Genomic DNA, 25,409 nt, shown 5'->3' with positions numbered 1-25,409 from the left:
CCCTCCAGAAGGCAGGGGACATGAATTCCAAATTGTAAGACTCTTCAGTGTGTTATGAACACAATACTATACAGGGGTTCTGTACATCAGTATAAATGCCATACATAAGCTGAGGGAATCCACTGGGTTAAAATAGGCAGCCCCCTATGAGGTATGTTAGAAAGATCCTCGGAGGCAGATCCATGCCTAGCCAGCAATTCTCAAACTTTAATGGGCCTCAGAATCACCTGGATGCTTGTGAAAACAAATTTATGGGCACCACCATGAAAGATTCTGTTTCACTGGTCAGGGAGGCATCTTGAAAAACTGTGTATTTAATAAGTTCACAGGTAATGCAGCTGCTGACTCTCTGTGAACCATAACTTGATAACCACTGGTCTAGATTCTTGCGTCACTAGTTAGCTGAATGGCCTCAGATATGTTACAAATCTTCTGTACTTCAGATTCCTTTCTTATTAAGAAGAAAAGAAATACATCAGTAAAATCTATTCAACCTCACAAGTTCTATGTATTATACAACTACATTCATTATGGAGATTTTATTGGCAAAAGTATGAGAAATAACACTTAATGAACTCTCAGCATGTTCCTGGCACAGATTTCATCCTCACAGCCACTGTCAAATTGAGTACTCTCTTACAATGTGTGTATAGAAAGTGTACATAAACAACGTTCAAGCTCAGCCTGTTTGATCTTAAAGCACACGTTTTCTTCCACTATGCTACTTTATTTTCTGGATTTAAAATATTATACTGAGAATGCGTATCTGTGTTTCCAATCAGCCACCTCAACACGTGTACTTTAGAAGTCATTTCCACCACTGATTCTATTAGAAAGAATAGTTTATATTTACAAAAAAGTAACTTAAGGACTTATAGTTGCACCAAATAGGGTATTCCATTCTTCCCACGTCCTCACTCTTCATGTAAAAAAACCCTAGATATAACACGACAAACAAGCATGGGAGTCTCTGACAGGTTGAAAGAAGAAGACTGGTTGCCTAAGGAACTTCGGAGTTGAGGAACGACATAGTGATGCATTTCCTGGGTTTCGATATTGCCTCCCATGTATCCTGGACAAGGCACTGCAGAACCCTCCAGTCTTAACCTCCATCAACTCCAGACAAGAAAAGCTCCAAGAACAGAGGCCAAATCCAAGATTATTCAGATGTTGGAATTACAGAAGGATTTTAAAACAGCTATAATAAAAATGTTTCAACAAGTAATTATAAATTCTCTAAATAAGTGAAAAAACAGAAAATATGAATAAATAAATAAAAGTTATAAAAAAGAACCAAATGAAAATTATAGGACTGAAAAATATAATTACAAAAAAAAAAAAAAAGCTCACTGGTTTGATTCAATAGTAGAATGGAGATGCCACAGGCTAGAATCATTGAACTTGAGGACAGAACAATAAATTCACCCAATCTGAAGAATAAAAAATACACTGAAAATGAATAGAGTTTCCAGGACCTGGAGGAAAATAGCAAAAGAGCTAACATTTGTATATTGGAATCCCAGAAGGAAGCAGCAGAGTGGGATTGAAAAATATTCAAAGAAACAATGGCTGAAACTTTCCCAAATTTGGTAAAAAATGCAAACCTACAGATATAAGTAGCTGAGCAAACCCCAAATATGACAAATACAAAAAATCCACACCAATACACATCATACTTAAACTTCTGAACACCAAGGAAAAAGAAAAAAATCATGAAATTAGCCAGTGAGAAATAATGTAGTACTTATAGGACAGCACTAATTTCTTATCCAAAACCATGTAGTCCAGGAAGTGACACAAATGTCTGAAATACTGAAATAAAAGACCTGCCAATTCTAAATTCTATATGTGGCAAAAATATTCTTCAGAAATGAAAGAGAAATAAAGTTAAGGAAAACAGATAATTTGTTTGTTTAAAAAAATTCTCCTTAAGGGATGGCTAAAAGAAGTTCTGTAAACAAAAAAGGAATGATAACAGAAGGTTCAGAACTTTAAAAAGAAAAGGAGAACATTAGAGTAAGTAAAAAAGAGATAAACAGACTATCCAACTCTTTGTAAGTTTCTTAAATCACGGTTAATGCTTGAAGCAAAAATTTTAGCAACATCTGATATGGTGCTCAATGTATGTAGAAGAAATATTTAGTTATATTTCAAAGTGAGGAGGATAAAGAACTTAAACGAAGATAAGGTATCACACTTCACTTAAAATGGTAACATGTCAATTCCAGTAGACTGTGACATAGCAGTATTGCAAAATCTAGAACAACCATTAAAAAAATCATACAAAGTGATATATTAAAAAATGACAAATAAATCAAGATGGAATCTTAAAAATATGCTCAAATTACCTACAATAAGGTAAGAAAAAGGAAACAGTAAACAGAAAATGAAAAACAAAATGGCAGACTTAAATCCTAACATCAATACTTTTATACATTATATATATAGTATAAATATGTCAATTAAAAACACAGAGATTTTCAGACTGGATTAAAAATAACCCATTATACAGCAATATGCTGCCTACAAAAAAATCTACTTCAAATATAATGATATAAGCAGGTTAAAAATAAAGGACTGAAATAAATACAGCATGTAAAAATTAATTTGAGAAAAAAGCTGGAGTGGTTATATTAATATTAGTTAAAGAAGTTTTTAGGAGAAAAAAACATCGTTAGAGACAAAAAGGAACATTAAATACTGATAGAAGGATCAAAGTACCAAGAAGACATAGTGATCGAAATGTGTATGATTCAAACAATAGAACCTCAAGACATATAAAACAAAAACTGATAGAGCTGAAAGGAGAAATCGACAAATCTAAAATTGTAGTTGGAGACTACAATATCCCACTCAGCAACTGACAGAAATACTGGAGAAAAAAAAAATCAGCAAAAATATAAAAGAACTGAATGACACAATCAATAGTAAGACCTAATTCATATTTATATGTATAAACACTCTGCCTCTAACAGCAAAATACACTTTTTTTCCAAGCACATAGGAACAGTCACAACATAAACCAAATTCTGAGCCATTAGAAATCGACAAATCTAAAATTGTAGTTGGAGACTACAATATCCCACTCAGCAACTGACAGAAATACTGGAGAAAAAAAAAATCAGCAAAAATATAAAAGAACTGAATGACACAATCAATAGTAAGACCTAATTCATATTTATATGTATAAACACTCTGCCTCTAACAGCAAAATACACTTTTTTTCCAAGCACATAGGAACAGTCACAACATAAACCAAATTCTGAGCCATTAGATATCCTTCAACAAACTTAAGAGAATTAGAATCATACAGAGTATTCCCTTGGACCATATGGATCAAGTTAGAAATCAATAACAGAAAAACAACAAAAACCCTTTAAATATTAAGAAATTTAACAACATACCTTTAAACAATCCATGGCTCAAAAAATAAGTCTCAAAGGAAATTTAAAAAAGAGAAAAGAAAAGAAAACCAAATCAAACAAAATCAAGTAAATACAGAGAACAGAGTAGTGGCTACCAGAGGGGAAGGGATGGAGGTGTCAGAAGGGAGGCAAAATGGTAAAAGATGCCAACTATACAGTTGATGGATGGAAACTAAATTTTTAATGGTGAGCAGGCTATAGTGCATAAAGAAGTAGAAATATAAAGTTTTACATGTGAAATTTATAAAATGTTAAAAATCAATGTTACCTCAATAAAGATACATTTTTTACAAAGATAAGAACACAGTGGAATTAAAACCAGAAATAAATAGAGAAAATCAATGGCACAAAAGACTGTTTTTTTTAAATCAATCAAATTGATAAACCTTTAGGAAGACTAACATAGACAAAAAGAGAGGAGATACAAATCACTAGTATCAGTGAAATAGGAGCTATTACTACAGGTTCTGAAGTCTTAAGAAGAACAATGGAATACTGTAAACAACTTTACTTCATAAGTTTGACAGATTTAAAAGAAATAAACCAATTTCATAAAAACAACTAATTACTAAAATTCAACTAAGATGAAATAGACAACTTGAACAGACCTATAACTATTAAAGAACTAATAATTACAACTTAAAAGCTCCTGAAAAGTAAATCTCCAGGTCTGGGTGATTCCACTGGAGAATTTTACTTTATATTTAAAGAAGAATTAACACCAATTCTACACAATCTTTCCCAGAAAATGGAAGAGGAGAAAATCCTTTCTAACTCATTTTATGAGGCTAGTAATATCCTGACACCAAAACTAGATAAAGACAGTACAAAAAAAAGAAAACTACAGACCAGTATCTCTCAAGAATTTAGACAGAAAAATCCTCAGTGAGATATTAGCAAATCATATCTGGCAATGTATAAAATGAATTATTCATATTGACTGAGTGGGATTTATTCCAAATATGTAAGGCTAGTTCAACATTTGCAAAACAATCATATGATCATATCAATTGGCACAGAAATAGTATTTGGCAAAAATTCAACATCCATTCATGAGAAACTCTCAGCAAGCTAGGAATAGATGGGAACTTTCACAACATGGTAAAAAGCATCTGTATAAAACATAGCTAATACAGCTAGCAGTGGAAGACTGAATGCTTTATCTCTAAGATCTAGAACAATACAAGGACGTCCACTGTCACCACTCTTATTCAATAAAGTACTGGAAGTTTTAGTGACTGCAATAAGGCAAGAAAAAGAAAAAAGATGGTATACAAATTGGAAAGGAAGAAATAACATGATCACTATTTACAGATGACATGATTGTCTACTTAGAAAATCCCAAAGAAACAAAGCAACAACAAAAACAGAACTAAAGAGTGAGTTCAGCAAGGTTGCAAGAGGCAAGAACAACACACAAAAATCAATTACATTTCTACATACTAAAAATGTATATGTGAAAACCAAAACTAAAAGTACAATGTCATGTATAGAAATTTCCCCAAAACGAAATACTTAGGCATAATTTTTTTTAAATGTATGAAATCTGTATGCTGAAAATTACAAAAACACTGTGGGGAAAAAAAACAAAAACAAAGACCTAAATAACAGATTCAAATACTGTGTTCATAGATTGGAAGACTCAAATAGTAAGTATGTGAATCTTTCCCATATGTACAGGTTTAATGCAATTCCTGTCAAAAACCCATTAAAAATTTGTAGAATTAGAGTAGCTTACTCCAAAATTTATATAGAAAGGCACAATCCTAAATAACAGAAAGTCTTGGGAAAGAAAGTGGGAAGATTCATTTTATTCAATATTGAGATTTACTACTTAGCAACAGTAATCAAGACAAGGTGGTATTGGTAGGAAGAGACATATACATCTACACAATGGAACAGAATAACAAACCCAAAGTGCATGCACACAAACATACCCAAATGATTTTTGACAAAGAGGCAAAAGAACTTCAATAGAGGAAGAACAACAAATGGTACTGAAACATTGGGCATGCATAGGGGTAAAAAAAAAACAAAAACAAAGATCCTTGACCTAAGCTTCATACTTTCCAAAAATTAAATCAAAATGGATCACGGACATACTATAAAACCATAATAGTTTCAGAAAACAAACAGAAGAAAATTTTTGGAATTTAGGGCTAGGCGACAAAATCTTAGTAGACTCGATGTCAAAAGCATAGTCTTGCTAAAAGGAAGAATTAATAAATTAGATCTCTTCAAAATTTAAAATTTTGCCTTGTGAAAACCCTTTTAAAACCTAGCTATTAGAATGAAAAGATATCACAGACCTGGACGAAACATTTGCAAACCTAATATCCAACGAAGATCTTACATATAAAAAATATAAAAGCTTTAAAAACTCAACATTAAAAACAAAAAAGCTAATTAGAAAATTGGCAAACTACATGAAAAGACATTTGACTGATGTAAATAAACACAGGAAAAAATATTCAATATCCTTAGCCATTTGGTAAATGCAAATTAAAACCACAATGAGATACTGCCACACATATAAGAATGGTTAAAATAAAATATAGTAACACCAAATGCCAGCAATGATATGAAGAATCTAGATCAAACATCTATTGCCGATGGGAATGCCAAAAAAGTACCAGAAGAACTAACATAAAGGGAACAACTTAAATGTACAAGGTCTGTATTACTGCAGAGTATTTGCCATTCAACAGCTCAGTTTTGAGATGAGTAGAAACTGCCTCCTCTCCACCAAATAACCTCATTAACTCACAATTATTTAAGTACCAACTAAAGCTCTTCCAGTAAAGTCATACCACACCAGAAAGTAATATGCATCCGTTCATAAATTATTTCCTCAACCGACACAGTAGAGAGGTAAGCCTCCCGCTTCCTTGAGGGAATCTTTCTAGCAATGCTAGATCCTGCCCTTTCCTGTCCTCTTAGAAGCTTTACTCTATCCATTATTCCCTATCTCTGGCATTTTGAATTTCTCCCTCTTCAATACCTTCCCCCCTACAACCTACACATTTGCTGAAAGCTCTCCCTAAATGCTGTACGGTCCTCCAGTTATTTTCTCTTTTCTTCTCTTTTAAGTCAAGCCCTGTAAGAGAATGGTTTACTTTTACTGTCTCACTTTTCTCTTTTTAAATTAACTCCTTAACTCACCACAGTCTGCTTTCTGCCTCCTAACACTCTACTGAAACTGTTGCCACCAAGGTCACCTATAATCTCTTAGTTGCTAAATCCTACTCTCTGTCCTTATCTTACTTAACATTTAACACTTACTTAACAGCAGAATTTGACCCATTGACCTTGGTCTCTTTTCCCTTGGCATTTGTGATCCCTTTTCCTCCTGGTTTTCTCTGCCCTCTTTGGCCCATTCTTTGTCTCCTTCAAAGGTGTCTCTTCTCTTTTTTCCCTTAAACATTGGTGTTTCCCAGAATTATTTTTAATATACTTTTCTTTGCTCTCTCTATTCCATATTCCACTCGCTGGTCACCTTTGCTGATAGTTCGTTAATCTCTCTCCCTAGATCAGATGTCTCTTGAACTGTAAACCTGTATGCCATTTTGATGTTACTTACGCATCCCAAACTCAAAATCTCCAAAGTGAATTTATCAGCCTCCAAACTGCTCTTCCTCATATATTCCTCATTCTACTACTCACGCCACCACGCCTTTCAAATATCTTAGAAATGATACAAGACTCCTTCTCTCTTACCATCAGATCCTGTTGGCATAATATGCCTTAATATATTTTGGATTTTATATCTTCATCTCTAATATTACTTTCTTAATTTAAGCTGTCATTTCTTTCTCACAGTTTAGTTCTTTCTTCTTTATTTTGGCCTTACCATTTTCTAGTGCTCATACTTCACAATGTTTCCAGTTATTACTTTTCTAAAATGTAAGTCTAACCAAGTGACTTTCCTATTTTAAATCCTTAAATCATCACTTTCTTCTTTATCATAAAATCCAAACTACTTAGTAAGTAAAACATATCAGCACCTCTATGATCCTTTTCTGCTTATTCTTGTACTACTTAGGAACACTTGATTGTAAGCAATAGGAAGTCTGAATTAATGATACTATAACATGTAGGTATATTTTACTTATATAATAAGTCTGGAGGTAGGCAGTGGTAAAACCACTAAAAAATTTCATCTAATGTTCATAACCTTTTTATCATTCCTCATCATCTATGGTATGTTGGTTTATTGTCTCATGGCCACACAAAAAAGCTAGTTTAAGGTGTCACATTGGTATCCAAGGCCAGAAGAAAATGGAGAGAGTGGTGCTAGCTACCCCTGATCATCTTATCAGGAAGAGCAAATGCCTTTCTAGGAGCCCTCAGAATATTTTCACTCACTTTTTCTTGGCCATAAAGGGAACCATATGACACTTGCTACTAGGGTTTCATTACTGGATACCCAACTCAAGGACCCACTTTCTATTTTCTGTACAATTAATGATAAAAATCCCATGTCTATAAGTCTAGGTCTTCCACATTTGGTCTTACGTTAATGATTCAATTTTTTAAAATCTAAGTTAAAGAAATCTTCACTGTTGTTGTCATTCTCTAAATCCTTCCAGTATATCCTTTCATCAACTGAAACCTCCATTTCTGTATTCTCAAGATCTCATTACCCTCAAGATGATATTATAATCCTGGCCTTTATATTTTTCAAGCTATGAATTTTGACTTATTGATGAGACTATAGCTCTTAAACAGCAGGAACCACAGCTCAAACTTCTTTTTTGTCCTTTCAGCAACTGATACATATTGAACTGAATTAAAATTGTGGTGCTATAGATCCTTAGTAGATAATACTTGCTCCTCCAGTATTCTTAATATGAATGAATATCTTATTAGGTACTCTATTACCTTCTTTACTCAAATATTTATGGATCACCTTAAATAAGACATACCTATATTATACCTTGGGGAAATAATAGTAGTTTTTGAAACATCCATTCTTTATTCAAATGCAATGTTACGAAAAATAAATCAAATAGTTTAATATTGAATAGTTAGAAACAAATGGGAAAATTAATATCATCAATTATAAAATATAAATGTACTTATATGTGTATTTGAGCAGGAATCTAACATATATCCTGTTCCTACATCTTTACATGTTCCACAATTTGAATGTACAGAAAGAATGTAACTCCTTTGATTTTTTTCCTATAATTAATCTGGTCTTTTTCTTAAATTCCACCTCTCTGCAGATTAAGGGAGATTCTAGAAAATTAACTAAAAATTTAATCAGTAATTTAACCAGCCCTTTCAAGTAATACTCATCATTTCATTTGGATAAGAACACCCAGGCTCCCAGGGAAAAAAAACTCTATGCCAGCTTCTTTTTCTGAGATGATGTCCTGGTTGATGGGGCAACTTGCACTGAACTTATAACCTGGCCTCTTGGTACCTGTTTGGGCTCAGTAGCCCTTCTGGCTGACTCGGACTCTACAAGTTTTTGTTGACACAACAGACCTCTCTAGAATTTGACTGAGACCACATTGGTTTCAGCTCTTTAATTTGCCTTATTCTCACTTCTATGAGCCTCTTTGGCAAGCTCCACAACCAGACTCATAGCTAATTCCAGAAACAAGGATGGCTCAGAGAAGTACCATTTCAGAATCAATCTCTGACCATGCTGACCAGCCAAACTGACCTTTAATTGGTCTAAGATAGTCTTCAAAGGGACCTCCTCTCAGACTCTCAAATAAGAAGCGGAGGTGTGACTATGTGGGATTCCTTTCTACCCTAAACATGACTCTTACTTTCGTACAGCCCAGAGAAGGAAAACACCAGTGCGCCTTAATTATGCCCCTTTGCATTCCTATTTCTCTCTTCTTTTTACCTTCTACTAATCTCCAAAATCGGAAAGGATGAGCTTTTCTTTTCTTATCCTTCTTTTCTCATACTTCAACTAAGCCTTAAGAGTGGCCAGCGATATCTCCTCTACTGTGAGAGAATTCTATGAGCGTGGGTCATGTAGGCTTGGTTGTTAGATAAAGTGGGAAATAAACTAATCTGGAAAATTGTCTTTCAAGGTAACAGCCTATTTTACTGCTTAATTCTATTTTGACTTTCAAAAGCTGGATACACCGCTCTCTCCCTCTTTTCCTCGTGTAGGAACCCAGAGAGATAGATGTCCCAGGCCAAGAAAGTGAAGGTCATGTACCCAGGAAGGAAGAAAAAGGAAAACCACATTAAAAATTTAAAACTATTATCCTTGTTAGAAAGGATTCGAACATACAGTATATAGTCTCCTATTCCCACTTTTAGATTGAAATTTTCCACACTATACTTAACTCTAAAAACACTGTCCTATTTCATGCCCATTATTCAAAATCATCTCCTTTCTCAAACCCCTCCTTAAAACTTCTCTGAAATCTTTTATAAGAAGGGAGCCTGAAGGTCTTTTCTTAAAGACAAGAAAGCAGGTTAAATTTAAATAAAACACAGAATAAGACAGACCAAGCACATGGGATGAGAAAAAATTAATAAGCTCACCTCTTTCAAGTAGCTTTTTCCATTGAGTTTTTACATTTTAACTCCTTGTTTTATTTTTATCTCTAGTATAAAAATATTCTTCATGGATTGTAATGCTTTTCATTTTGAAATACATCAAATTTATTTCAACCTCTACTAATAATAGTAGTAAATTTAAAATAAAATACCAGTAAATGTCACATTGAATTTCCTTCTTACTCAAATGGATATAATAATGCCTTTTCCTGGACTTTCTCAAGGAATCTATGAGGATAAAATGGATGAAGTTTTAGGATGATTTAAGCTTATTATAGAAACAATATGAAGTATAATAATTCCCATCTCTTCAGAGTTTACACTTTCTTGAAGTAGTTTCTAATTCACCATATTTGTAGGCTTATGGGGTTTCTCCTGTGTTCACAGATATTTTATATCTGTATGCAACAAAGACAAATTATTTGGGTTATAAATAGGTTTATTAAGCAGTTAACAGCATACAAGCAGAAAGTGAAGCAAATGAGTACAAAATTAAGGACTGTATGGTCTTTGAAACATTAATTTTTATTGCAGACAAAACTGTATTTGTGTAAAAATGTGATTTATGCAATATTCTGATTTGTCCTCATTTTAATTTTTAATAAAATTTTCTATCCAGAAGTAAATTTTCTACATCACTGATGTGGCTTATGGCATAATTTTTAAGTAAGTCCCTTCACAGGAGGTTGTACTGGCTCTGAACGCTACTAGTATCAGGTTATAAAAAGGCAAAGGTGATTTTCAACTTTCAGTTTGCTAAATCAGCTGGACTGAACATGAATTACATGTTACTTACTCACAATGGAGAAATATGGACAGTTTGCATAGTATGTTTTATGATACATTTATTATGCTGTATCCCAAGGAGTTTTAAATAACTTAAAAATATAGTGCTCCTTGAACATCCCGACAAATTAAAGAACATAATCACCAGTAAAGACTGATGCAAGATACTACATCGAAAATGATACCCCAAGTGTCCCATTGTTTACAGCAGATTTATAAACCAGAGCTCTAAAAACTATACATATTTTATAAAGTCCCCAAACAAACGTAACATGAAATTTTTATTTTTGTGCTTTTGGAACTATTTAACATTTGGTTTAAATGGAAGTCAGTGAAGGAAATGCAGACCTGCCATTCCCGCCCCCGACCCCCATATTAGAGAAACAAGGTGTTAAAAATCTCTCTTTCCCTGAATCGTCTAACTTTTAGACAAAAGAACTGAATTGAATGTATAAATACTGGCAGCCCCGGGATTGTGCTTCATCCTGAGCCCACGAGGCATGGAAAGGAGCATGCAAGCCTTTCCAAGAGTGCCTGGAGGGGCTTGTTTGGCAGGGTTCAAATCTCCGGTGAATGACTGGCTGTAGCTCTGATGAAAATAACAGTGAAATAAATCCTGACTTATTCAGAAATATGTGTCTGACTTTCCTAACATCACTGTCTTTGTATCTCCAACTGCTGTGGAAATGTCCTCACTTCAAAAATATCAGATGACACAGCGGGGCACTGATTTTTTTTTTTTTTCCCTCCTTCTCCAACAAAACCTTACAGTCTGGTGCATGCAAACTGTGTGCACAGTGCTACACGTCCTAAGCCATTTTGGGGATGATTGCTTGAGCCTGGTGGGAATGAAACAGCCTTTATTTAAAGGTTAATTGCCTCTTCCTCCTCCAAAAAAAATTCCACAAGAGTTGGGTTTTTTCCTTTTTGGTTTGTTTGCTAGTGTTTTTCTATTTAGTGAGTAGTGAGCTCCTATGAAAAAACTTAAATACAATAGTATCTAGATAACCGTCCGTCACATACTCTGTACATACTCTCGGTCCCACTGCTGTTGTAGACAACCTGGTCTGCTTCTCCTCCCAGTACTCTCGTACTGCTGCTCCTTCTGCCTAGAATATTCTTCCCTCAGACCACATCAGTCAGAACTGTACTCCAGTATCACCAGTTCGTCACCAACAAAACCCATTAACAATTCCCAGGAAATAAAAAGAGAATCTGGACAATAAAATAAAGTCTAACCTTTTTTTTCCTTTGGGCTTAGTTGAGTTCACTTGCTCACGGAGAACCAGGTGCAGAGGTCTTGCTTCTGGTGCTTCAGACCAGAGTTCCTCAAGCGAAATGTCCGCGCAACACCTCAGCTTGGCGAAGCTTGGAGGCCGAGTGAGGAAACATGAGCTGGACACTGCAAACCAAGATGGCGGCGGCCCGTCGTGCGAAGCGTGGCTGCTGCCCATTGCGAGCTGGCGCCGGGAACCGCGCAGCTCTGTCACCTCGCGAGAACTCCGCCCCTCCTGCAGCCAAGATTCTGTGACGCAGCCCCTCCCACGGCCTGTCTGGGAGTCTGTGCACTGGAGTGTGAGCTTGCACCTCTCCATCCTTTCATCAAAGAATGAAACTTTCCTTTGCGTTTGAATCCAACTCAGCTTGTTCTATTGGCTCCGAGGACGCCGGGCAGAAGGACCCTTGTTGGGAACTGACTTGGGAAGGTAGGTAACAAATTCAGAGCGCTCTTCCCCAACTAGCCTGTCTTTCCCCACCCCTGACACTGTGTATTTTTCTTCATAGCATTTATTGCTGATACCATATTTATATAGCTATAGTATGCTTTAAATTTATCTCCCACTTCCACTAAAATGTTAGTTTCATAAGGGCAGGGACTTTTGTCTATTTAACTCATTACTATAAACCCTGTGTATACTGTAGGTGTTTCATAAATTATTTTCTGATAAATGAAAGATCGTTTTTAACATAGAGACAAACTAGGTTTGGATCACACAGAGAGCTGGGAGTACTGTATGAATGCAAAAACAATAAACAAGATATTGTATACATTTTGAAAGTGCCTATTAAATATTGCAAAAAAGTAAACACTCAGATTTTCCCCATAATGCCAGTTTAACATGTATTCTAGTTATTATTTTTTAATGAGAAAGTGTTGAATGAAGTACAAGATGAATCTGCTTTGTATTGAATTCAGCTTATCAGGGGAAAAATGTTAAAGCAAATATCTAATGCAGCCAGCAAGGACCTTTTAGTTTTGAAATAACATAATTTAAAAATATTTCTGTAAATTAAATATCTGAATTCTTTCCAAAGCCTTGAAATGTTTTCCCACCTGAGATGGTACAAAGATAACTAGTGGTACATACTGGAGTGAGCCTTACCTCTACTGGTGTATAGATGCTACGGCTTTGTCAGGGACACAGGTGGAGGCCAGTGGTATAATTACTGACATGGAGTTGGCATGGCAAACACGGAGATGTTAATAACATGTCACTACAAGGCTCAGAAGCCTTTTACTATGGTTGTTCTCTCCTCCTTACTCTCACTTCTTTGCAGACATAAACTCAAATCATTTACAGGTTAACTTTTCAGCAAGACAGACCAGAGTCGATTCTCACTGAAGAGAACCCCTATACTCAAAAGATCCCCATCAGTTCTCAGTGCTTCTTTATAGAAGGTTTTCCTCATTTCCATGGTAATTCATGTAAGCTACTACATTATTGTCTTTCTGGGACATTTATTGTGGAGTTCTGTTTCTCATATGCTCTTAGAAAATGCCTTTTCAATGATCGTTTAACTGTGATCACTTGACATGCTAAGATTTGGAGGACATGTTCAAGCAGGCTATCATCAGGCAGTCTCTATTTTTTAAGTATTCTCAATTTGTCAGCTCAAGTTTATTCAGAAAATGCAAACACCTTAATGAGATGTATTTCTTATATTTATAAGAAAATATCTTATGTAGTGTGCTACTCACACAGGTGCACCCATGTAGCATTTACAGACCTGGTTAATAATATATATGAGCAATACTTTAATATTTACATATTTTAAATATGAAGGTCTTGTATCCCTCATAGAGAAATTATTGAAAAATGGAAAAGCCCAGGATATCACCATCTTCATGTATTATTGTTAGCAGGTTAGTGTATTTCCTTCTAGTAATTTGCCTGATGCATCTTAATCTATGAGCATATATACAATTTCATACCTGGTCTTTAATCACTTAACATTACATCATAAACACTTTTCATGTTTCTTACATAATGTTTTAATCATCATTTGCTTCTAGAATAACAGCATATCAAGAAAATATACTTCACCTTTCCATTATTATATATTCAGATAGATTCCAATATCAAACCATTAGTAACAGTGTAGCTATTAATATCTTTATCCTTGAAGATTTTTTTCCTACACTTTGGATTACTGTTTCTTTAGGGTAGATTCCCAGACAAGGTATTATTTGGTAACTCAAATAAAACTCAGAATCTTTAAAAAATTGGTTTACTTTTTAACAAATAGAATTCAATTGCTCTGTGGAAATAAATTAGATGTCTTCAACAATATGTGCTGTTTTATTGTGTAACCTGTTTTATTATGAAACATATTTATGTAAGGGAGTAAATAGTATAGAGGTACATTTAAATAATAAAGGGAACATAAATACACTTATCGATCTTAGGTACCAGAACAGTGCCATTACCTTCCAGATAAAACTATCTTGACTTTTGATACAGTAATTTCTTTGGTCTTCCTTATAGTTTTACCAACTAGATTTGAAATCCAATATATTTTAATTTTCAATGTTTTAAAACAATATTTGAATTTTCTTGAATTTTGTTCTTTTAGCCTAATCCTAGGTTTGAGACATCTATTCATGAATCCATGCACTGCTGTGGTTCACTCATTTCCAGTGCTGTATGCTATTCCATCGGAATAACCACTGTTTATCCAATCTACTCTTAATGATATTTGGATTGTTTTGTTTTGTTTTTTGCGGGAATTGTAGACATGCTATAAATATTATTTTGCATGTTTCCTGGGGCACATGTGCAAGAAGTTCTCAGGGGTATGCATCTAATACAAAAATTGCTGGATTGTAAGATATGATGAATGGCTTAAGCAACTTCAAGATGAAGTTGCCACTAACTAACAAGGGGGAAGGCTCTGGCAGAGGCAGTATTTGGGGAAAATTCCAGAAGTTCAGTTTCATGCATGCTGATTTTGAGGTGTTTTTAAAATGACTTCCAGAGGAAATAGCAAGTGACTGTTCTGTATACAAATCTGGGGTTTGTGAGAGAGGTTATCGCTAGAGGTACAATTTGGGAGATTTACCAATCAGGAAGATTTTGAGACAAGTTTAATAGAAGTACCACTTTAAAAAGAAGTTGATAGTACTTAGGGAAACTACAAGGGATACTTAAGTATCCAGGGAACTAATTAACAATAAACTACTGTGGACCCCAAGGCTGAAGGGAAAGGGAGAGGGAGAGGGAGCAGTTGTCAGAATCTTGAAGAAAGATATGTTTGTCTGTCTGTCTGTCTATCTATCCATCCATCCATCCATCCATTCATCTACCTATCTACCTACCTCCTGGCTCATGGTTTTAGTTTTGTTTGGTGACTCCAGTTATAGGTGTTTTATCTCCTTTGCATATCTTTTGCATGTATCACTTTCTCTTTAAAAACATTTTTCTTCTATTTGCTTTTACTTTATTTCCATCATCTTTATCACACTATTTTCTATGATACTTACTGAGGTTCTCATAGTGTCAGTTTTCCTTTGGGCTCCATATAATATGGTGTGTGTTTCCTAAATAATTTTGCCTGTTGCTTGTATTTTTTCTGAATTCTGTCATTTCCATTTTTACATTCTTTGTTGCCTGATCATCTTTTCTCTTCAGTCTTTTATTTCTGCATTTCATGTTCCTGAAAAGCAATGATTACCTCATATTTTTGCTTTGTTTTTAGCTCAGTTTGGGTGTTTAATCTTGCTTTTTTACCTGCCTTTTGGAAACATTTTACTGGTGAGTTTTCATCACATGTAAGAAACACATACTGCTATTTTCCATACTTCTGTATGGCTACATTATACAGAGGCAGACCAAATTTCTCTCTTCTAACTCCTTTTGAAAGAGACAGATTTTCCTAGACTACCAGAGAGTGATGTGTAAGGAATAAGCAAGGATAGTTCTCCAAGGTTCAAAATTGTGGTAGATGTCTCCCCCAAATCAGGACATTCTCCATCTTTCTCTGCTCTGCTCTCCTCCCAACATGTTGACCTGTATTGACTTTATTAAAGGCCTTCCTTAAATTTTGCTACCAATTGGATTTACCTAAAGCAGAGCTCCTGTGGGAGATTGGAGTGAGGGAGAACAGTGAAGTCAGATTTATTCCCTTGACTCCTTCTCTTTGGAGGCACATGGGTTGGTTGCATCCCTTGTTGAAGTCACAGTTCATCTCAAGGTAGTTCTCTCTACAAGGTTCTCTCCTTCAAGTTCTGGAGATTGCTACACTTTGTTGCCCCTTCAGGCCAAAGATGATAACAGTTTTTGTAAATAGTCTATACACTTGAAAATAGTCACTTTATTAAGCTCCCCTCAAGTTATCCATTTTAAGTAGGATCCTTACTGATTCAACAACTATAATTCTCATTCCTATAGCAAAGGATGTAAAATATGGCACTTTATAGCCACTTATTCCAAGCAGATATCTTACATCCAGCCCTGAGTATCTCATACTTCTTTAACTGTGCATTAATTTCCACTATATATATTCTAAGGCCATCCATAGTGCATCACTGTGTTCTTCCAAATGCTAAGATATCTCATAGGTTTCCAATAAATTCCATTTTACTTAAAATACTTACACTCAATTTTCCTTGCTTGCAACAAACAAATACTAACTTTTACATGTGTTTATGTTTTCAATGATACTGTATTTTCTCGTGGAATCTTAACAGCCATGTAGAATAGTAAGATTTATCTTTTAACAAACCATGGCCATAGGAGCCAATGATTGTTACATCACAGAACTTCATCCTCTGACTACATAAAATAGTGCAGCATGGCTGAAAGGGAAAAAATATGAATACTTCTTACAGTGATGCTAGAGATTTTTTAATGGGTGGTTTCATTCACAATGAACCACATAATTGGTTTAACTCCACATTTTCCTAAATGGTAGATAATATAACTGATACTGCAGTTTATCAAACACACCACAGCTCTTACAATCTCACTACGCTTTAGTTCACCTTGGCATATAAAGACATAATTCATTAATTAACACTGTTGAATTTTGAATTTATCCATCTTCAGTCTTTTAAATATAGCCTTACTCTGTTGTGCTGAGAAACATTTTTAAAGTTTCACTCATTTTGTTTTCAAAGTGTCTTTCAGTTCCAGAGTTTTCAGAATAGATTTCCTGTAGGGAAAAAAAAAAAGAAGTGTGTCTGTTAAAATGAAATGTCTCAATATTTTAAAGGATAGTATTATATCCACATTAATTCTTTAAATTTTGTCTCAGGCAAAAGTAGCTAATATTGCCTTCCATTTAATTATTTCTCAAGGCATGACAAAGTACATCAAAAATATCAACCTGAGAATGATCAATCTAATTAAAATGCTATAAATATAGGGTAGGACTAATTTTATCTCAAAAGGAGTTGTGGCTTTATTAAAGGAAATATTCTCTTAAACTTTAGAAAGTTTTACTAGGTATAGTCCTTTTTTATTATTTTTGGTGCTATGAACTAATTTGAATTTAAATGATTTAAAAGAATTTAATACATTTTGGTATTTATATATGATAGACTAGCACTTACTAATAAAAAAGGAAAAACATATTGATACACTCAAAAACATCAATCAGTCTCAAAGTAATTATGCTAAGTGAAAGAAGGCATATCATTAAAAAAGTACTTACAGTATGGTTCCATTTATATAAAGTTCTAGAAAATGCAAACTAACCTATAGTTATCAAGAGCAAATCAGTGATTATCTTAGGAAGAAGAAATTATAAAGAGACACAAGGAAACTTTTGGGGGTAATGGTTATGTTCACTGTAATGATTTTGGTGATTGTGTTTCAGAATAGTATTGTGTTAAAATGAAACACATCAAATTGTACAGTTTAATTATATATGTTTATGGTATGTCAGTCATGCCTCAATAAAGCTTTTTTAACTTTTTCAAAAAAGGAATTCCAGAAAATGATATAGTTTATATCAGAACATCTCCTGCTAAAGTAAATATCTGTCAAAGCTGGATAAAATATATAAAACAATTTTTTCAGATATTCAGAAGCATCCTTGGGAGATGGTAAGCATACAAAGTGAGCTTCACATTCACCCAACTGTCTCCCTGAAGGCATTGCTTAGAAAGTATGACCAAAGAAATAGAACCCCAATAGAAGTTCCACTAAAAGGATGATACAAATGTTAGATTTGGGGACCACTGAAACAGTTGGAATTCTAGGGGCAAAATACTGGTGAAATTTTTCGTTCATCCTTGGCAAACCCTAAGCAGTATGTGCCAGACAAGACTCCAAGACACCTACTATACAGTGTTTGCTAGGAAGCTGAGAACTGAGCAGAGATTTCAGAAATCACACAATGTTGGAGAGTCATAAGAAGTCAGCTCCAGCCAGAGTGAAACTTTGATGAACAGTGCTGCTATTCAGTTGGGACCAAGAAAATCCACTCCCTAAGATTAAGGGCTGCACACTAGGAATAAGGGAAATGGAACCACAATATCAAATCCTAAAACCAAACTTTGACAGGATCAGTGTGATCCGCTAGTAATTAAACTACTCCAAGAATAAAACTCAACATCCTTTAGGGGAAAGTAATATAACTCAGAGTTGTAAAATGTACCACTAATAATATCTAACACACAATAAAAAATTACTACACAAAGTGGGAAAAAGTAATTAGAATCGAGGGTTTTTTTTTAATCAATAGAAGTAGATGCAGACATAAAATTACTAGGCAGGAATTCAAAATAACTGTGGTTAATGTTGAAAATATGTTTAAATATGCTGAAAGAGATAGAAAAAATGGGAAATGAATAAAATTTGCATTTTTCAAGAAAGAACTGAATCTAAAAAAGAATCAAATAATATTCCAGGACTGCAAAGTCAATATATGATAGTAAGATATCATTCAGGTTTAAAAGTATCATAGACAGAGAGCAGAAAAGGATTAATGAAATCAAAGAGAAAAAAAAATGTGCAAAGAAAAACACAGAGAGCTTTAAAATTACACACCACACACACACACACACAATCACACACAATCACAACTGAATGTAGGAGTGAGATACAACGTACACGAAAGGTCCATCATAAATGTATGTTTAGTTCTAGAAAGAGAAGAGAAAAAGAATGAAACAGAAGCAGTATTTGAAGAAACAAATTCTCAAATTTCCAATGGAGATGAAAGGCATCCATGCACAGGCACAAATAATTCAGCAAACATCAGTCAGGATAAATAAATATGAAATCAAACTACTGAAAAATGAAAATTAAGTAAAACTCTTTAAAGAAGTCAGAGAAGAGTCATATTTTCATCAAAGGAAAAATAATTAGGAGATAATGATGTTCTCAAGAGAAATTTTGGAAACCAGATGGTAATGAAATGGTATCTTTAAAATGCTGAAATAATTAAAAAGTAACCAAAACAACAAAGCTTGAACCTAGATTTCCATATACAGTGAAAAATTATCCTCACAAAATCAAAATAAAGATGCTCTCAGGCAAACAAAAATTGAGAGAATTAGATGTTAGCAGATAGACTTGCACTGTAAGAAATATTTTTTAATATATATATATATTATAGGCCGAATAAAATGTTTCCAGGGGAGAGAATCTATGTGCAAAAAGGAATGGACAATGAGAAAGGGTACGTATATATGGAAAAATATATAAGATTGCTTACTATTTAAAGCAGTAAGACTAATAACCTCCTGTGGGGGCTAAAACTTATGAAGGTAAAATATACAACAATAGTCAAAATGTTGAAGAGAGGGTAAATAGACTTAAACTATTGTAAGTTTATATTTTTAGCTAAGATACAGTAAAAGTACAGATTAATGAAAGTTTTTAATGAAATAAGAATGTATTTAGTAATTTCTAGAGAAATAACTAAAGATATACAGAATTAAAATATAACAAAAAACCTATTATGAGAAATAAAATGGAATAATAAAATAAATGATCGATTCAGAGAGGCAAGAAAGAAGAAATGTAAGAACAAAGAGTAGATGGTTTAAATTTTTTTAAAAAATTAGCAAAAAAAAAAAAATAGCAAGATGGTAGATGAAGTCCCAACTATATCAGTAATTGCACTGAATGTCTATTGACTAAAGGGACAAAGACTACCACACTATTTTAAAAGATGCATCCATATGTCATGTATAGGAAATGCTCTTTAAATATAAATATAGATAGGTTGAAAGGTAACTTATGGAAATAGTATGCCATAAAGACATTATTTAAAAGAAAACCTGTGTGAATATATTAATATCAAAGCACACTTTAAAGCAAAGAGAAATAGAGATATTTCACAATTACAAAATATATGAATCAATAGGAAGATATAACAGTTCTAAATTTCTGTGCACTTGAAAACAGCTTCAAAATTTTTAAATTAAAAGTTGACAAAATTAAAAGGATACAGTCGAAAATCTTATAGATTGTAGCATTATTCTCTCAGTGACTGGCAGAACAGGCAGACAACACAAAAGGAGCAAGGACAAGAATGTTTTGAACAATACCAGTAAGGAATGTGACCTAATTGACATACCTAAATACTGCATCCAATAACTGCAGAATATACACCTTTTTCACCTGAATGTAGAACATGTATCAAAAAAAAAAATCATAGAGCAATTAAGCAAGACTTACACATTTCAAAGCTTGATACAGTGTATATTTTCCTCTCACTGTGGAAATTAATTAGAATTTAAATAACAGAAAAACAACCATCAGAAAATAAAAATTAGGGGACAACAAATATATTAAAAGCAACAATAGAGTCCAGAATGCTATGAAACAATATCTTTACTTCACAATGCTGATAGTGAAAATTAGAATTTTATAATCAATACTTGTTCAAGAATGAGAATAAGATAAAAACATTTTTTTAGAAAAGAAATAGGAACTTCTAAAGGGGGCACATCAAAAGGAAGGAAAATTATCCTGAAGAAAGAATTTATGCAAAAAAATGATGACATGTCCGGAGCCATCTTACTCTGTAAAATTGTACTGCTCGGTACTGGGAACTTTTTCTTGTATTAGTTCCTTGACAATTTCCTCCCTTCTGTTTTCTCTATTCTTTCTTTCTGGAACTCATTCTTTTGATGTTTACCTTCCTAGACAGATTCTCTAATATTATTTACCTTTCTTACTCTCTTTTCTCCCCACATTTCTGCCTTTTGTTCTACTTTCGCAGAGATTTCCTCCACTTTATTTTCCAATTTTCCAAATTTTGTATTTATTTTAAAGATGTCTGCTATTTCACTGTTAATATTCCCTCTCTTTTTTTGTGGATTTTTTTCTTCTTTTTTGAGTACAGAATTCATTCTTATCAAATAAAGGCAATATCTTGCTTTATTTCTCTAAGGATTTTAAACTTTATTCTTCTGTTTGCTGTACTGTTCCACGTTAATTCCTTTATTTGTTCATTAAACATATTATATCTACTATACTATTTAATGATTAAACGTTTTTGCCTGTCTTCCTCTACTAGAATATAAGTTCTATAGGGACTGGAATTTTGATCTGTTTTATTCCCTTCTGTGTGTACAGGACCCATAACACTGCCTTGCACATAGCAGAAACTCATTAAGTGTGCACAGAACGCGGCAATGGAAGTTAGAGCCTGTCTCTTCTGTTTTGCCTGGTGATGCTTGAAAATCTGTTCATATTTAAGAACGAAGCTCTACAACCTAACTAGAATCCCTATGTGGATGGTGGAGGCCTTGTCAAAGGGTAAGATTCACTGTAGGTGATGAGGCCAGATGAATTTGGGGACTCCCAATACCAGTACTTCCTTTTGAACTGGGCATTTCCTCAGAGAAGTATTCTTCAGTCTTCTTTGGTAGTTTAAGCCTGGGCACCAGAATAGGAAAGCTACACAGAAGAGGGGGTTGGGAGCAGTATTAATCATTATGTAGATTTCTGCTTAATCTACATCTTGTTGCTATGCTGCTGCTGCTCTCAGCTAAGCCTGGTGTCCTCAAGACCAGAGTCACTGTCAGCCTCTCCACAAAACACCCGAGGGGTCTTTTGCACAGGTGGATGAGGGGCCACCGCTGTTGGGTTGTGTGAGGCGGGAGAAGTGATATAAGAGGTGTAGCTATATACTTCAACTAGTTCTTGAATTTCAGATCCACCTCATACTATCTATCTTCAGAGGATCTCTTGCCTCCAATTTCCACAGCTTTTCCAAATTTCTGTCCAGAGAAACAGCTTGCTTCTTGGCAAGGAACTCAGTTTTCGTCTTGCTATGATTTGTTAAGTCAGTTATCACTTTCCCTTCTGCTTTATATCCTTTAGAATTTTGTCATCAACTTTCATGTGCTTTCATTACCTCTTTTTTTCCCTTGGTTTTTGCAGGTTGAAATCTCATTTTAGTGGGCTTGTGGTGAAATCAGAGATCAACATGCATGCTTAATATTCCACAAATTTACTGGAATCCTTCCCTGGACTTTAAATCCAAATTTATGGAGAATAGTCAAGTACTACCACAAAACTTTCGTTGGCTAAATCTCAAAGAGAGAAAAGCTGGTAGGATAAATGTGATTTAGAATTAATTAAGGAATCATATATACTGTTAAGCTGCATCAAAACAAAGGAATAGTATGAGGTATGCATAGCTCCTGTCTTATATCACTTCCCTGATCATGCATAAGGAATCCATGGCTCAAAATCAAGTGTAAAAGATAAGATAATCAGTTGCAGAGACATTAGTAACAATTATTATTAGTGAAATTCTATAAATATATTTCAAATATTTATTTAAACAATGCTAAAATACACATGTATATAAATTCCTCAAATACATATGATATATATTATATTCTATAAAATACATAAAAAGGAAAAAATATTTTCCCAGTAAAATAAAAACATTTCAAACACATAAAATTATAACTCAGGTCATTAGGGGATATAACCAAGATTTTGCTCAATATCCTGTGTTAGATGAGAAATGGAGCCATGACTTAAAACAAGGCCTTTTGATTTAACATTTTTCCAGTTATTTTCCTCCAAAATTATCCTTATTATTAAATCAAAATTCTGTATATACTCTGTTGGCAACTACGTTATTTTACTAGATTGTACTTCAAAGCAAATGCTATCTCAGTAACAGGCTTCATTTTATATAGGCTATATGCAGCATGCAGGACAGAAAGTCTGCATCCTAGTCAGATGGGAACAGTATCCTAAAGATATAGTGAAACAAGTCAATGGAAAAAAATATTAAGTAACAGAATAAAGGAAGAAGAAATCTCTGACATTAAGAAAAATGTACCCCTGTCATAAAATGACTATTGAATTTCATATTTGGGCTCTGAGTCCAAGAGAGACAATTACATTCATAAGGAGATTTATCCAGGCCAAAAGTACCCAGAACAGAAGCAGACCAAACCCAGGAGGAAACTCCCAGCTGAGGGGAGCTGGCTAAGTTCAGGAAAAGAAACCAGAGCTCAGGATTCTGACAAGTCCAAAGGGAGGGCTGTGTGGAAAGTACGTGTGGAAAACTTTAGAGAAACCACAGATTGATGAGAGACTCAAAGAAAGAAAAAAAGCCTAAATGGAAGAACTATGCGTTCTCTGAACATAAGGCCATATAAGGAAGTCTACTTTTGATGCCTGCTCCGCAGAATGGAGCATAGAAATTAGTGAAGTGGCAGTATTAAAAATACTTTAGTTCCTTACTTTAATTCTGCAAGCAAGGGTAACCTGAGTATAGAGCTACATATCCTTTACCTTCAAGAATTTCTTTCATTTAGTGTATTGGAGAAAACATTATATTTTTTTTCCTTTCATGCATTGGTAGTCGTCAGTTGTTTGACTTCTGTATCTCTCCACTCCACCTGTTTAGGTGTGTACCTGTTTAGGTAATTGCTAGCCACTTCCTGGAAACTTGCAGACTGCAGAGGGTCACACAGTACAGCGGTAGCCACTATTCCGTTTGCTACTCTAAATTAAGATTGAACACACTCTCCTGTTGCATAGGACACAAGGCTGTCCTATGTAGCAGACCTGCAGCAGACACAGGGAATGGATATAATGGAAGAGACAAAAAATTGATACTAATCGTCAATGTTCTTAAAGATGAAGTTTACAATGAAAAGCAATGTTTACCTAATTCGCACCTTCCCTTCTTAGTTGTACTTGCATAAAGCCAAATCTTCATAATACATTATTTCACTTAAAAAATATTCTGATTACCTCGTTAACTTCACATATTAGTAATTAATTAATAATTTAATACATTATCAATTGATAACCAAACATTAAAGAGAAGATTTATTTACAAAGCCTACCCCCTTTCAACATTTTTTGGCTTTCACTATTTTATTTTCTCCATTGTTTATCTTTAAATAATAAATTTAGTAGCATAACATTTGTAAATATTATCCATTGTGCTTGTCTCCCAAATACTTTTATTGCTTCCTTCCCGTTCTCTCTCTGATTCAGTGTTATTCATTGCCTCTGGGATATTCACTTCATAAGAAAAAATACAAAAGAATATGGAGAGAACAAAAAAGACATATTCTTGGATTCCAGTTTTTCATGACCAAGACAACTAGAGCTTTTTAACTGGCAAAAGCTGTGTGTTTTGGCAATCTGAGTTGGAAATATTAAAAGAAACAGAAGATAAATGTTATACAGAAATAGAATAGAAATTGTCAGACACCCGTGCCCCTCTCAGGGTAAGCAAACAGGTTCAACACTGACAAGAAAGATGCACCACCCTTAAACCAGGGGCCACAAACTCCCAGAGCACGGACAAAACTTGTTTTGTCTGAAAGTCCAGTTGACAGAAGAAGGAAAAGGAGAAGGAGAAAGAAGGAGGAGATGAGGAAGAGGAGAAGCAGCAGACAAAGAAGGAAAAAATCGCATATCACAGGTTGCACCACACACTGTAATCTCATTTGCACTGACATAGCAGGGCTGACACCTGTAGCCTTTTACGTTTGACACCACCAACATCAACTTCCCATGTTTCAACAATTTGAGACAGTATCTCTTCACTGTACTTCATGTTAGAGGTATTAACCTCAGACAATTCTCTCTACCTCACCTTTCCCTTTCAACTTCCTAACATGCTGTCAGCTGAAAATTTTACAGTCAGAGTTGAAAATTATACATTCTGCTGCCTGATATTGTCTTCTGTGTTATGTCCATAAGTTAAATCTATAGGTTGAAAATCAAATAATTATTTGATTAAGGCTGTAAACAGACTTTAGTACACAGTGTGCAAAGTTTAGTTCCTTTGCTATAGATCCAATAGGAGGATTCTCAAGCAGATCAAAGAAGAGTGATCCTAACATCCGGGTGACATGGATTTTTCCATACTTCATTGTTTTTGCACTATTTTACTTTGATTTGCTTAACATCTGGAACATAAATTTCCTATACATTT

The 25,409-nt window shown here is 34.2% G+C and overlaps 1 protein-coding gene across 3 annotated transcripts in view; it reads right to left on the bottom strand.

Moving 5' to 3' along the window:
• Positions 1-12,168, bottom strand: part of ZFPM2 (zinc finger protein, FOG family member 2) — a 499,131-nt gene extending 486,963 nt beyond the window's left edge. For all 3 annotated transcript variants that reach the window (XM_072949600.1, XM_072949601.1, XM_072949599.1), the window contains exon 1: positions 11,985-12,168. The gene's annotated coding sequence lies outside the window, so the exon portion shown is untranslated. The remainder of the gene's footprint in view (positions 1-11,984) is intronic.
• Between the last annotated feature and the right edge of the window lie 13,241 nt (positions 12,169-25,409).

Source organism: Vicugna pacos, chromosome 25 (genome assembly GCF_048564905.1).
Source record: "Vicugna pacos chromosome 25, VicPac4, whole genome shotgun sequence".
Taxonomy (NCBI): Eukaryota; Metazoa; Chordata; class Mammalia; order Artiodactyla; family Camelidae; genus Vicugna; species Vicugna pacos.
This window is presented reverse-complemented; position numbering and strand designations above follow the sequence as displayed.